The 13,210-nt window shown below is 42.2% G+C and overlaps 1 protein-coding gene across 4 annotated transcripts in view; it reads right to left on the bottom strand.

The window, feature by feature from the left end:
- ELMOD1 (ELMO domain containing 1) overlaps positions 1-11,807 on the bottom strand; it is a 42,937-nt gene extending 31,130 nt beyond the window's left edge. For 2 of the 4 annotated variants that reach the window (XM_058846290.1, XM_058846261.1), the window contains exon 1: positions 11,675-11,807. The gene's annotated coding sequence lies outside the window, so the exon portion shown is untranslated. The other 2 variants (XM_058846253.1, XM_058846270.1) reach the window with 2 other exon arrangements.
- Positions 11,808-13,210: the final 1,403 nt, after the last annotated feature.

Below are 13,210 nucleotides of genomic sequence, written 5' to 3' on the forward strand. Positions count from 1 at the left end.
TCACGATACTTCTCTTCTTCTGTAGTCAGTTTTTCAGCTTTTCCTGATTTTAAGTCATGCAGCTGATATAAGTCTAAAGACAAATGGATTTGACTTCGTTAGCAATCTTCCATTAACTCCCTAGAAGTAGCTTGAACCTACAACTACAGAAGGTTTCTAGACTCAATGTTTGAAGTTTGCTCTTTGACATGAGGAGTCCCATTCATGTTCTAAGGCTCTACATGGAGAATGATGGGATGCCGATGAAGTTTGGGTTTCCCACGCGCTCACATTCTCAGCTTGCAGGATTTTATCTGATGCCACATCACTTCCACAGAGCAGCTTCCTACTCCCTCCAACAACACACCCACGTACCCATTCATTGCCAATTGTTTCACCCAGTTTATTTTAAACTAGACAGCAGCTTCGCCTCCTAAACTAACCACAGCTTTTCTTGGAAGAGAAGCAATACTACTATAATCACATACAACAGCAAAACTATTGCAAGATCTGTCTCAAAATATAAATGAAGCTTTCCTTAAATAAACATCAACTATTTGAATTTCTTGTGAGTCTATGATCTTTTTAGTCATATAGCAAAACATGCATCAATCTGAAAGGTTAACAGTTGCTGGAGGCTTAAAGAAATCAAGAGTAAGCCTTAAACGTCACCTCTTTATCTAAAGCTCAGGGTTTGCTTTATTTGTCTTCAATAAAGCTGCAGATACAGCTTCAGGGAAAAGTTGTGTTATTTAATATAAATCACACTACTTCTAGAATAAAGTATAAACCCAAGATAGTTCCCTTCACAATCTTTGTTTTGCAAACTAATGGGTATTTGCAACCTGGTATACTGCAAACACTTTTAAATGTATATTCCAATTATAAAGAAAGAATAGGTGTGCTGAAGAAAAAAAAAATCAGAAACATTAATGTGAACAGGCTGGATATAATACTTTGTTTATATGGGTCGTTAGATTACCCAAAAAAACCACAACAAATCCAAACCAAGTAATTTATTTATAAGTTGAGTTGTTGCAGTTTAAAGTACATTTTAAAGTATGTTCTTCTGAATGCCACCACCATGATGTTGATTTCAGGTTGCTACTTTTCTTTCCAGTGGTATCCTCGGTTGGCATCTACTCCTCATTCACCTCAAAAGCCTACATTATTTGTGAAAGACAATATTATTTATTTGTGAAAGACAATATTATTTATTTGTGAAAGACAATAGTCTTATGTCACCAAAAGTGTTTTGCTACTGTATATTCCTTCTCCTTTTACTGATGGGAATGTTAGTGCTTCTGTATCTCGAACACCAATCTGAGATAACTAGAATTGGAACGGGGAAGAATAGCTGATATACATTATGAAATGTCCCTTGAGGTCCTGGAGGATAGCAAGCTGGCTGAAAGCCAGCAGGAGGCACAGACAGCAGCACTCTGGGCTGCATGAACACAAGCAGAGCCAGTAAGTAGATTGAGGGAAGAGATTATCTTCCTCTACTCAGCACTCAGGGCCATATTTAGACACTGCCTAGTTTGAGGCCCCAACAATACACAAAAGACACCAATAAATTTAGGAGAGTTAAACAGAGGCCACTGGCATGATGGGGGTGAGGCTGGGGGAGATGAGCTTGTTCAGCTCCAGGCAGGGACAGCTTTCAAGTGACATAACAGCACCTCCAGTGCCTATGGGGATATCATTGAAAAGTCAAGAGATGGAGTCTTTACAGCAGTGCAGGACAGGAAGGGGAAAAACAATAGGCAAAAATTTAAACAGGAGAGGTTCAGCCTGGATACAAGGTAAAAATTTTTTCCAAGAGGACAGTCAGGCAGTGGCACAGGTTGCTCAGAGATACTTTGAGGTTTTAAGCCCCAATGAAATGAAGCCCTGAGAAGCCTGATCTCAAAGCTGACCATGTTGTGGGCAGAAGGTTGGGCTTCGGATAGCCCTTCAAGGGCTGAGGTCCCTTCCAGCCTTTGATTCTCTGCTTCCCCCACAGCCACCCTCACAGGGTGATCTCAAATATCCTGTGTTATACTCAAATACTCTTAGCACTATAGTGCTATAGAGATACAACTGACAGGGTGCCCAAGTACATGCTATTTTATCAGTTTAAGAGCTACCCACTTCTCAATATACTTTGCAATGTTTCCCAAGAAACAAGCTTAGCTTTAGGATGGAACAAAATTATTCCCTCTCTCATTCCACCAAAAGCCTCCACCATGAAATTTGACCATAAACAAGCCGTATTACAGTCCTAAAATTCAAGAATTAGAGTCGACAAGAATCATGCCAATGACAAACACTCAACACACAAAAACCCCAAATACAAATAAAGCCCCAACAACTCTAGGACTCCAGTTTGGTAATTCTAAACAAGTACTATTTATCCAGCTATCCCATGGAATAGATACATACCTACTTGCATCTTCCATCTTGCATTCATGCCCAAAGGTGGCATAAAAATCACTTCCAGTGTATTAAACAAACTAGTAAAAACAGAGGATCTTCATCTCATTTACAGCATAATCATTTATAGGTCTTTGAATGTTAAAGCAATGAGACTGCTCAAACCTCTCCAACTCAGAGGACATCCTGGGAAATGACTCTAACGCCAGAAAAGCTCTCAAGAACAGGTCACCTGTTCCATGCAGTTCAAAAGTTTTGTGTTGACTCAGAAGTGGCCTTGACTGACTCCAATGGATGCATCCACTGCCAGAATTCACCTTAGGGATCAAAAAGTGGATGCCTGTTTTGTGTGAGCTCAGTTTCCCACTTCAATACAGAAGGGTATTTTCATTTCCATGTGCCCAAGATGAGTCTGTATTCAATGTCAAGCATTCTTTAGAGGAAAAGCTTGGAAGAAAATGTCACACTTGATTGATGATCATAATAAGCAAGACTTGACTTCAGTCACACTGTCACAGGTAATAAGATTTCTTCCACTTCTAATCTCCATCACACATTGACATTTTACATTTCTGTATTTCACTAGAAGAGTGAGGGCAAGGCTAGATATGAAGTAAAATTTAACTGAATTTTAGTCCTGTGAGCATAAGCACATACCACACAATTAAGCAAAAATAAAAAGAAAGAAGGCCCTGAATGAAAGGTTAAAATCACAGCAGAGCTGGGGAATCAGAGGGCACAAAACCCCCAGCTTTTCTCAAGCTACAGGAGAGTTGTTTGAAAGCCTCTAATTTTGTAGTTCTAACTTAGCATTTCAGTCCATTACTGCTTCTTCAAAGCATTACAAATATAAGGAAGGATCAAGAAGGTCTTACAATTCTTATAAGAAAGAGACAGTCATGTAGGATTGTATTTGGGTTCAAGAGAACTTACTTGTCAAATCTCACATGGCAAGTTACCTCTAACACCACTCAATTCAGCCTACATGCTATAATTCCTCTGCAGATTTTGGCTCAGTGACAATGCACAGTTTGATGACAGTAACATCAAACCAAAACTCAGCAATGGAGAAGCATCTCCACCTTTCATTGTAGATCTCTGCCCTTTAAAAGAAAAAGGCTGGGGATCTCTCCCTGACTGTTCAAAGCAAACTAAATCCCAGAAATACAGCAAAGGAAATGTTCATGCATACAGATGCACTTTGCATGCAGAACTGTGACAATAATCTACTTTTTCCAATTTCCATTAGCTCTTCTCTATTACAGTGTTGAAAGACGGAAAGAAAGGACAAAACTATATGAAGTCACTTCAGGTCACTGGTGAAGACTTTGCTGGATACTAATAATTCTATTTCTGATAATAAGTCTATTTTTAATAATAAATACAAAGGTAAAAAATAGAGGAAGCTCTCCACAACTAAGAATACCATAAACTTCTGGAAATGTAATCAGATGCCCAAATTCAACCGGAATTAAAGTATCCAAGTCTTGTCTCTGTCTATAGTGTGTCCATCCACAACAAGCTCACCACATATTGAGGAAAGGGTATTTTATCCAGAAGGGCACTGAGTAAATCACACATTAGCTAAAAATGGAGTTCTCATGCTTGAAAACAGTCTTCAAAGTACAGCAACTTCCTTCAACCCCCTCCTTCATACATTATAAAAAGGCATCATTTCTAGTCACTTCTCATGAACTTTCACTTGACGACTAATGAGTTCACTGAGGAGAACAGCAGCTTCATATGGGTGGCTCACATGTGTCTACATGGTTTGCAGTGGAATGTTTCTGGCACACTTGCTCTGTTGCCAGACACCACTGTGCGACAGTTTGTATTGCAAGGAAGTGTGTTCTAAATAAAACATCACAGTTGAAGCAAAAATCCTTCAAGTTTAGAATAAATTTTACCAGGCTAGATGCATAAAATCCAAAGAGGCTGCCTGCCTGCCTCCCAGGCTAATTACTGCAGAAGTATTGCCGAAAAAACCCCAAAAATTACTGTTTCTAAAAGTGGATGACTGATGTGCTTTTGCTCTCCCTCCCTTCTTGGTTTCCACTCCATTGCCTAAAGATGAGTGGAGGGTACAAGTTAAAATACAAAGATGAAGTATTCCCTTGTCACCAAAATTAACTGAAGTCTAGATTTGCTTTAGAGCCCAATCAATTCCTAACAAACAGTAGTTTGTGGAGAAGAAACATCATCTTGGTTACATACGGATCTGCAATGTCAATAGATTTACACCAGACATTCCTGTTCTATCCATTCCCCTACCTTTTCAACATCTGTTATATTTTCTTGTACCAAGCAGAGTTAACTCAGCCATCAGATTACTACAACCTCACACCAAGTATCATCCTGAAAGCATGTAAAACTGAGAACTGAGATTTAGTTTGTTAACTGACCCTTCACCCACAAAAAAGTTAAAACAAGGACACAAGAGGTGTCAGAACAAAAGCCAAACTCAGCTTTCAAGCTAGAGGAGCATAAATCAATTTATTTACCCAGGAATCTGATGAAGAACAGACACCATTCATACTGATCTAACAGAAAATGGTTCCATGTGGTGTCATTTTCTCGTAATTTCACCAGATTACTTTGGCATGGAAGTAGCAACTTTTCCACAGAGCTCTGAGAGACAGACATGAAAGAGTAGAGCAAGTAGAATCCATGAGAGTTTCTGCATGTCCTTCTGCAGTTTTACTAAGACAGGATTCAAGAATGATGACCTCCCATGCAGTCAGCCAGTTAAATGATGTCATGAAGCACCACACTCATGAAACCATAAGTATCCCACAGTAAGTGTTATGCACTAGCTGTTTGCTGCCTGTGGTCCTGCAGCCTGCTGAGGGACCACAGTGAAAGAGGAACAAACTTATTCAGCAGACAGGAGGACCTAAAACCCCACTGCAGTTATTTTGCAAACTTTATGGCCTACAATTTAATCTCCCAGTTGCTGCTCAGTGAGATGGTCTGCATCCCAGGAGGTAGGAAATCAGGACATCCAAGTACATGACCTTGTTGGAAGCTCTGGTTATGCATTTGCTGCCCAGAAGGACACGTGCAGGCTGGATTGCTCTCGTTTTACCAATGTCTGAAGTGAGGAGAAGTGGAAGAAATCAGTTTTATCACAGAAATTAGAAACTTTTCCGAAGTTTCTCTAATATGTATTGCAAACTCCATGCTCCGGTCAAAGCAGGTTTAAGCCCTTCTCTAGGGAAAAATTTTGAATGGCAACACAGAAGAGGAAAAAAGAAAAAAAATTAATAAAAAAAAACCCACTCCAGGGAATGTAACCAAATCTGTTGTCCAGTCAGGCCTATGTACCGTCCAGTATCAGCTCAACTTGGAAGAGTCATAAGTATCTTACCAAATTTTTATTTCTATTAACAAGAGCTGTGAACAATTGTAAAAGTGACTGTGCTAAGACTCCCTTCACCTTTCTGTAGCTTAAGATACCTCCAAGTAGCATCAAAGTCAAACACTGCTTCTATAAGCAGTGGAGAAAGAAAGCTATGATGGAGTTTGGAGCCAGGGACATTCATAAAAATGCAGGATAAATCAACAGAAACACCACACTGACACAACAAAATAAGAGGAAAAGGCAATGAAGATCTGCAAAAGGTAAAGATGGAAAGAATGGTTTGAAGGTCAATGAACTTACACCAGCTGTTAAGCAAGACTTATGAAACACACTTTCAAGCATGGCACAGGGACCATTCTTATGTGGTAATTGCACAAAATGTATTTTCTCAACCAAGTAGGAAAAAAAAGGGAGTAACAAGTGAAGTGCAAAGTGCTGTGGTGCACTTCTTCCGTCTGCCACTTCCTGCTTGGTTCAACCAGACCTTTACCTTCTTTTGGGTGCCCACTCTTAGACAGAAAAGGGTGCTGGCAAAGGTTTGATAGGAGAAAACTGGAAAGAAGGGAGAAGTCCACGTGGGAAGAAAAGAGAAAGAAGAAACATTAAGACCATTGAAAACTGTTCCTGCAACAACATTACTGAGGGGGAAGAGGAGCAAAGTGGAGCCAAGAGAAATACAGACAGGATGATTGACAGGATCGTCATTAAGCATTTATTCTTAACACATTGCAACACTGAAAATCTTCTTCCTTCAGTGTCTCTTTCTACTTAGAAAAGTGGGCATACTTTTATTATAGTCTTAACCTCAAAAATGTTGTGATCACAAAAGTGATAGAAAAACTTCCAAAAGGAAATACATTATACAAGTTTCCAGAACCCTTGGAGCAGATATATCCATGATAATTCAGTAGCATGAACTGATCTTATCCTTGAGATAGTAACCTGTATAATATAGCACATGTTGGACAAATGAGGTTCAAAGAACATGACTATCTCAGACCATTGGAAATACTGTTGCAGTCCTACTTGAAAAAGTGGGGAGTAGGTAGCGTGGCCTTTTCCTAATTTATGTTTATGGTATATCCTGTTTTGCATGTCATCTGCTGGGAGCACCACCATTTCTTTCCCTTCCTCTCTCAGTTCAGCAAGAGCTCCATTTTTCCTCCTTCAACCCATCTGTTCTCCTCAGGCTGCTTTAAAGTTGACAGCGTCAGGGCCTAGCAAGCCCAAAATTAACAAACCCCACATTGATTTTAGTGTTTCAGAGGAACAACCTGTTTGATGGCACACATCCAAGCCAATGTTGATATGGATATGGCATTGTGAGAGCAGAGTGGGAGAAGGAATAAGAGACTTGCTCTTATAACTGCCTACCAGAAGAGGACTACAGTTTCCATGACCACAGGACAGCTTTGTACTAAGAGGCCCAATTTTTATCACCTACACACACATGACTGTGCAAATATTATCAGTGTGGCAACAAATTGCTGCTATGCCATGGACAAGTCTCAACATCCAAGTCATTCTGGAAGATAATAAAAGGTAGGAATGTAATTCTATTTTTCAAATATATGAGTAAGATTACTAAGAAAGAAATAAAAATAATTAGAAAACTTGTTTTCATTACTAGTGAAATCTGTAACTAGACACAGAAGCTCTTGCTCAGTTGAGCAAGCATAATAGTATCAGTTTGGGGGTCCTAGGAAACTTACTGATTCACATTTGGCAGACAGAGGCATGGGCACAGGCAAACAATAGGGGCTTAAATACCATCTGCTTAAATGGCAGATGGTATATATATATATGTATTTTGATACATATACATATGTATATACTAAAGAATAACTCGTGTCTGTGAAATTGATAGCCAGCTGTACACAGTCTTAAACAAGCCTTCTGAGCAGAAACTGCCTTTCCTTCTTAAGCACCATCAGAAAACATTGGTTAACCATGGCCAAGTTAGAAGGATGATAGAGAGCTGTGGAAACAGGACTTTGTACAACTAATTCTTTTGGGTTTGGTCTTGTCCCTTAATTTACATGAGTATCCTTCCCTGGAAAAGCAAAATACACAGCTACAGACAGAAGCTACAGCTACATCAGTGCAGAGCACAGACCAACAGAAATGCTGCCGTCAAGCAGTTGAAATTGAAACTGTATAGGATAGGGAAAGGCAGTTTGTTTTCTAAAAAAAAAAACCCAACACCCTATACAGATGCTGGAGTAGCTCCAACCAGGTCCCTGAGGCTGAATACCAGGCTGCAATTTGTGTGCTCCCAAAAATTTTTCACCTATTTATTCTCAGGTGCTCCAAGACTAGTTCACAAAGAAAGGTGAAGAACAAAAGCCAGGAGATTTGCTCAAAAAACATTAGTGTCGACATCTATATTTAGACTAAAAATGCCTGTGAAGTTAATTCCTACCAGAGAGGGAAAAACTCACAGATACACAGTTTCTTATAGACACAGTCCTGAGGACCACTACTGCACCTCCTAACTTTGCTCTAACAAGTTGCAATGTCACCTGCTTATATTGTCAATTGTTTTCAATTCCAGTCTTTGTAGTTCCTGTATTACTCCTGTTCCCCAGACTCCTTTTGATGTCTGTAGCTGTATCTGAATTAGAATAGAGTGCTCAGCCTGCAGATATGCAGACAGATTAGGATGAGGTAAAAACACTATGCCAAATTGTTTCATTTCACTCATGTACTTTAACTACTGGGAGGGCTAGAAACGATCTTCTTGAAGGGCCTCTTAGCTGTAACAGAAAGTTGAGAAGTCCTTGCTCACATTTTGCAGAAGAGTGGGATACTGAGCTCCAGAACAAACAGCCAGAAACACTTGAAGCTGATGAAGCTGTTGTGGGGCTCTTCATTGGTTTTATGCTAAAGTGGATGAGAACTGCTCACTAGACTACAGCTGGGAGGTACTTTAAAGAAACCAATATCTTTCATGAAAGGCTCAGTAATTGAATGGGAACACTCCAAAGCAAAAGTCCTGGTGTAGTTCCAATGGGAGTGTTCAGGTCTCTTGCAGCTGGACTGCTCTGAGACCTGAACCGCTGCAAGGCAACCGGAGATCTTTGGAGGATGTGTCAGATACTTAAGCTGAATGCAATCCAAATCACTAGTGTAAACATATCCATAATGTGTCTCAAGGCAAAGTCAGACAGGTCAGTTTGTCACCAAAAATGCTTGCTTTGCCTTGAAAAGGAGTGCTCACGCAGTCCTACGTACCACTAAGTAGCAACTTGGGAAGCTGCTCCCACAGCTTCTGCTGTCATGCTTCCCTTTCCACTGCCTGGCAGGAACAAGCAGAATTTCCACCTCCAGCTCAGGCTTGGCAAATCCTGTGGTACAGCACAGCTCAGCTGTTAGGTGGCTGAGCCCGTATCATCTTAGATGGATGCTGAGAATACTAAGCCTGAACCATAGCCAGAGTCCTGCACAACCACAAACATTCTCCACATCTCTCTACATCAGTCTCACCTTTTATTTTTCCTTACTTTATCCTCCATATTCCTTTGGAATCTCACCACCTGGTTTCCCTCTCAGTATTCCAGTAAGCTCTGCTCTAGAGTTTACTTTTCAGGCCTCTTTCCCAAAGCTTGTATTCAAAGAGTAACATATTTCATGCAGTCCTTTGCCCTGTATTACCAAGCAAAGGATTTAAAAGGAATGTCAAATGAAAGAAGCTTTCCAAGCAAGAAAGCTGAGCAGATGTTCATAAAAAAAAATTAAAATATAGTCTTATGAGCCAGAGGGCATTAAATGAAACAAGATTTGATCTCCAGGCAACCCAAGCCTGTTCTTCTTGCAATTTTCTGCTAACACTTCAAATGACCCCTTGGGAAAAATAAAGCTTGCCTGGCTCTGTATAGTTACAATGCCCTGACTGTACAACTGAACATAATTTTTGTTTAAATTGGTTTATAGCTGATAACAGCTTAACTTTAAAATACAAGATTATTTAAATACTAGCAGCAGTCTGGAGCACTACATATGCCAGCATTTGTGCAACAGCACTTTCCTTGTAACCAGCAGCAAGTCTGTTTGTGCAGGGAAGATGATAGATAACAAAATAATCACTTAATGCAACATAGCCCTGAAGTTTACCACTTAAGTATAGCTTAGCTCAGGGGGCTGCAATTCTCTGTCAAGAGTGACAGGAAGATGTTTGATCACAGGAAATTCTTGGGTTCACAGATGTCACTAAAGCTAATGTGATGCTGTCCCATGGTTAATAAAGCCCTGTCTCAAAACTTGAGCTGGCTAAGGATTCATGGACACTTTGGTTATGTGCTCAGCCACAGCAGGTTTTTACACTAGCAGAATATGCTTCACTGTGTATCAGTGAGCTAGTAGGAAAGTTAACAAATGCATTTCGTCGCATGATTTTTCCATTGTTTGCTCCTTTCCTGGAATAATTTTCTGCCCATTTTCTGTTTAGGGTGATACATACAGCATCTGATGCTGTCACATGATTTCACTCTTGAAAATCATAGGCTTCCTGTCTCTGAGCTTCTATTAGCCTTGATGATAAGTCATTTGCTACAGCCATGTAGTTTTGCCTTAGTTTTAGTAGAAATATTTCTTAAAATGATAGGCAGATTATGAGAACTGAACAGGTAAAATGATATTTCTAGATGTAACTCCACCTGTTCAGTATGGCCTACAGTGGCACACGTTTTTTAAGACAATGATAAAAAAGCAGGCTCTCCTAAGAATCAGTAAGTCTCATCTGAACCTGCACTCTGCTAAATAGATACAAGTATGCAACACCTACCAAATTACTACACATAATGAGGCTTTTGCTGTTCTGTTCCTGGGGAGATGAGATGTTCTTATCAGACTCAAGTGATTCAACTATTAATCGGTCTATGAGTACAAAATAACATTCTTTAAAAATGTGCAATGAAACGTTTGGAACAGAAGGCAATCAGTAAGCTTATCGTAGAGCGCAGGGATGATGCAGGATTTTAGAGATGCTATTTTTCCTATTCTATTTAATTTTAGAATAAATTAGAATTACAGGGAGTGGAGGAGGGGGGCAGGGGAGAAAAGAATGAAAACCTGGATTTACTAAAGCATGCAAGCTACAAAATAAATTTCTTTCATTTTCTAAAATGGCTTCTTTGTTTCAAATGCCTTTGTTACAAAAAACAGCTTGTTGTGATCTGACTGTTGAGTTGACTGAATCGGGACAAAGGTGTTGTTCTTCCCTCTCCCCCTCCACCCCCATTCTGATATACACTTTCGCTGTCCTCTTTTAGCCATTTTAAAGGAAATTGTAAGAAAAGCAGAAACTGTGAGGACAAAGGGAAACATCAAAGACATAAATCCTGGAATAAACTCGGAGCAAGTGTAACTTCAATACACAATGACCATGTGGGGGGATGAAGGGGAGGCGGGGAAGAAGAGAGTGCCATGGAAAAAAGAAGTCATCATCATGATGCGCACACGTTGGTGTAACTGAGGTGCACAGAGCCCGGGGCAGGTGCGGCGGGGCAAGCCAGGCCAGCGGCCCCGCTCAGGGCGAGCTGCGGGGCAGGGCAGGGCGCGGAGCCCACTGCGGAGCCGCAGAGCCGTGCGCCTGGCGGCCGCCCACTGCCGGCCTCCTCCTGTACAATTATAAAGGTTGGGGCTGTTAGAAAAAAAATTAAAATGAAATTAAAAATTTAAAAAATCAACTACAAATACCCCAAATGCGCAAACAGCTCAGCGCCTCCAAATTTCCTTACGCAGCAAGGTCTTTCCATAAAGCGTCCCTCATTCAGAGGGGCAAAACTTCTCTCCCACCGCCGGGCGGTGAACGGGGGAGGGAAGCGGTGCAGGGAGCTGCGATGCGATGCCCGGAGCCGCCTCCCGTCGCTAAGCGACCCTCGGGGCCGCCGCCGGGGCCCGCCGCCGCCGCGCACTCACCGCTCCGCGCCGCTCCATGCCCGCGGCGCAGCGCAGCCGCCGTCCCGAGCCGTCCTTCCTCGCCGGGAGGGACGCGGAGATGCCGCCGCCGCCGCGATCTGGGTCACCCGGCGCGGCGCCCGGCGAAGGTGAGGAGGAGGAGGAGGCGGAGGAAGGCGGGCGGCGGTGCCGCCTACCGGCGAGCGCGGAGGGAGGCTGCGGCGGGGCCCGAACCCGCCCCGCAGGGAGGGGAAGGGGCCGGGGACCGAAGGGAGCCAAGGCGCGCTCCGAGCGCGCCGCCCGCCATCGGTGCCCGGCCCGCAGGCAGGATGCACCTCTCATCCCTGGGCTTCGAGACCTTTCCTCTCGTTCTGCCCGCGCTTGCCGAGGAAAGGCGATTACCTGTCTGCGCTTCAGGGGAGTCCAGCCACAGTGGTACGGTTAAGGTCCTACAGGAAAGCGGGGAACATCTCCGAGGTGTTAAGGTCCCGGCTTGCTGGGGTACTACTCAGCGAGCCAATATCCTTCCTCCATATCCCATCCCACCGACCTGTCAAGCAGTTCGGTGTCCTTTCTCCCCCAGCAGTATATCCTGAAGGCTTTTGACCTTCAAAGTTTAAAGTCAGCTAATCGGGATCATAGGCATGTCGTTCTATTTATATAGCTCTCCCCTCTAGGAGAATAACAACTGTTGTTCTGCAGCATCCACAGAATCATTTAAAGTTGCCCAGTGCAGTATCTACCGCCAGTAGGCAAGTAGTGTGTGTTTCATTCATCCTTACTGCTGCATGCATCTGTCCAGATGTTCCTCTGAAGCTGTAAGCAGCCTGTCAGGCCACATTGGCGTTCCAACATTAGCCAATAGTCTCATGTTTTCAGAAGTCCTTTGAAAATGCTAATTAACCTATTTTTCTAAGTGTTCTCTGTGCCTAAGTTGAAAATAGCTTTCTGCATGCCTGTTTCAGAAACATGGTCTAATTTCTTCTGAATCTCCTTTTTCAGTCATTTTGATCCCATAATCAACTGTCACATTCAAGAAGTATGGTGAAAACACTTGGGTCGTTGTGTTAAACATTTAACGACTAGGAAACACTGTTCATGTCTTAGGGCAAAGCAGACTGGTAATTAATTCTCCTTCTAGCTAGAGCTATGTAGTCTCTGTGCCACCTGCCACCTGCATGCCCGATGCACCTGGCTGGCAGGTGCTGTGTCCTGCGGAGCTGATCGAGTGGCAGGGACAGAGGAGGTCCCAGCAGCCTCCACTGCAGCTGTGTGGTTCATCAGCAAATGAGGTCCGACGCTCAATGAAACAACTGAATGGTCAGTATCACACTACAGATTTACCACCTCATCTCTTATTTGCATCATGCTTTGCACATTGAAGTAATCTTTCAAGGTTAATTCCCTGCATTGATGCAACTAGAAAAGACTCCTGTCTCCTGCTTTACAGCAGTGTTTCTAATTATTATGTCACAACGATGTTCACCCCCAACACATCAGATCCTTGCTCTTAGGTCCTGTGTCTGTCAGAAACTTCACTAGAACTAGGCCAGATAA

Source organism: Poecile atricapillus, chromosome 1 (assembly GCF_030490865.1).
Source record: "Poecile atricapillus isolate bPoeAtr1 chromosome 1, bPoeAtr1.hap1, whole genome shotgun sequence".
Taxonomy (NCBI): domain Eukaryota; kingdom Metazoa; phylum Chordata; class Aves; order Passeriformes; family Paridae; genus Poecile; species Poecile atricapillus.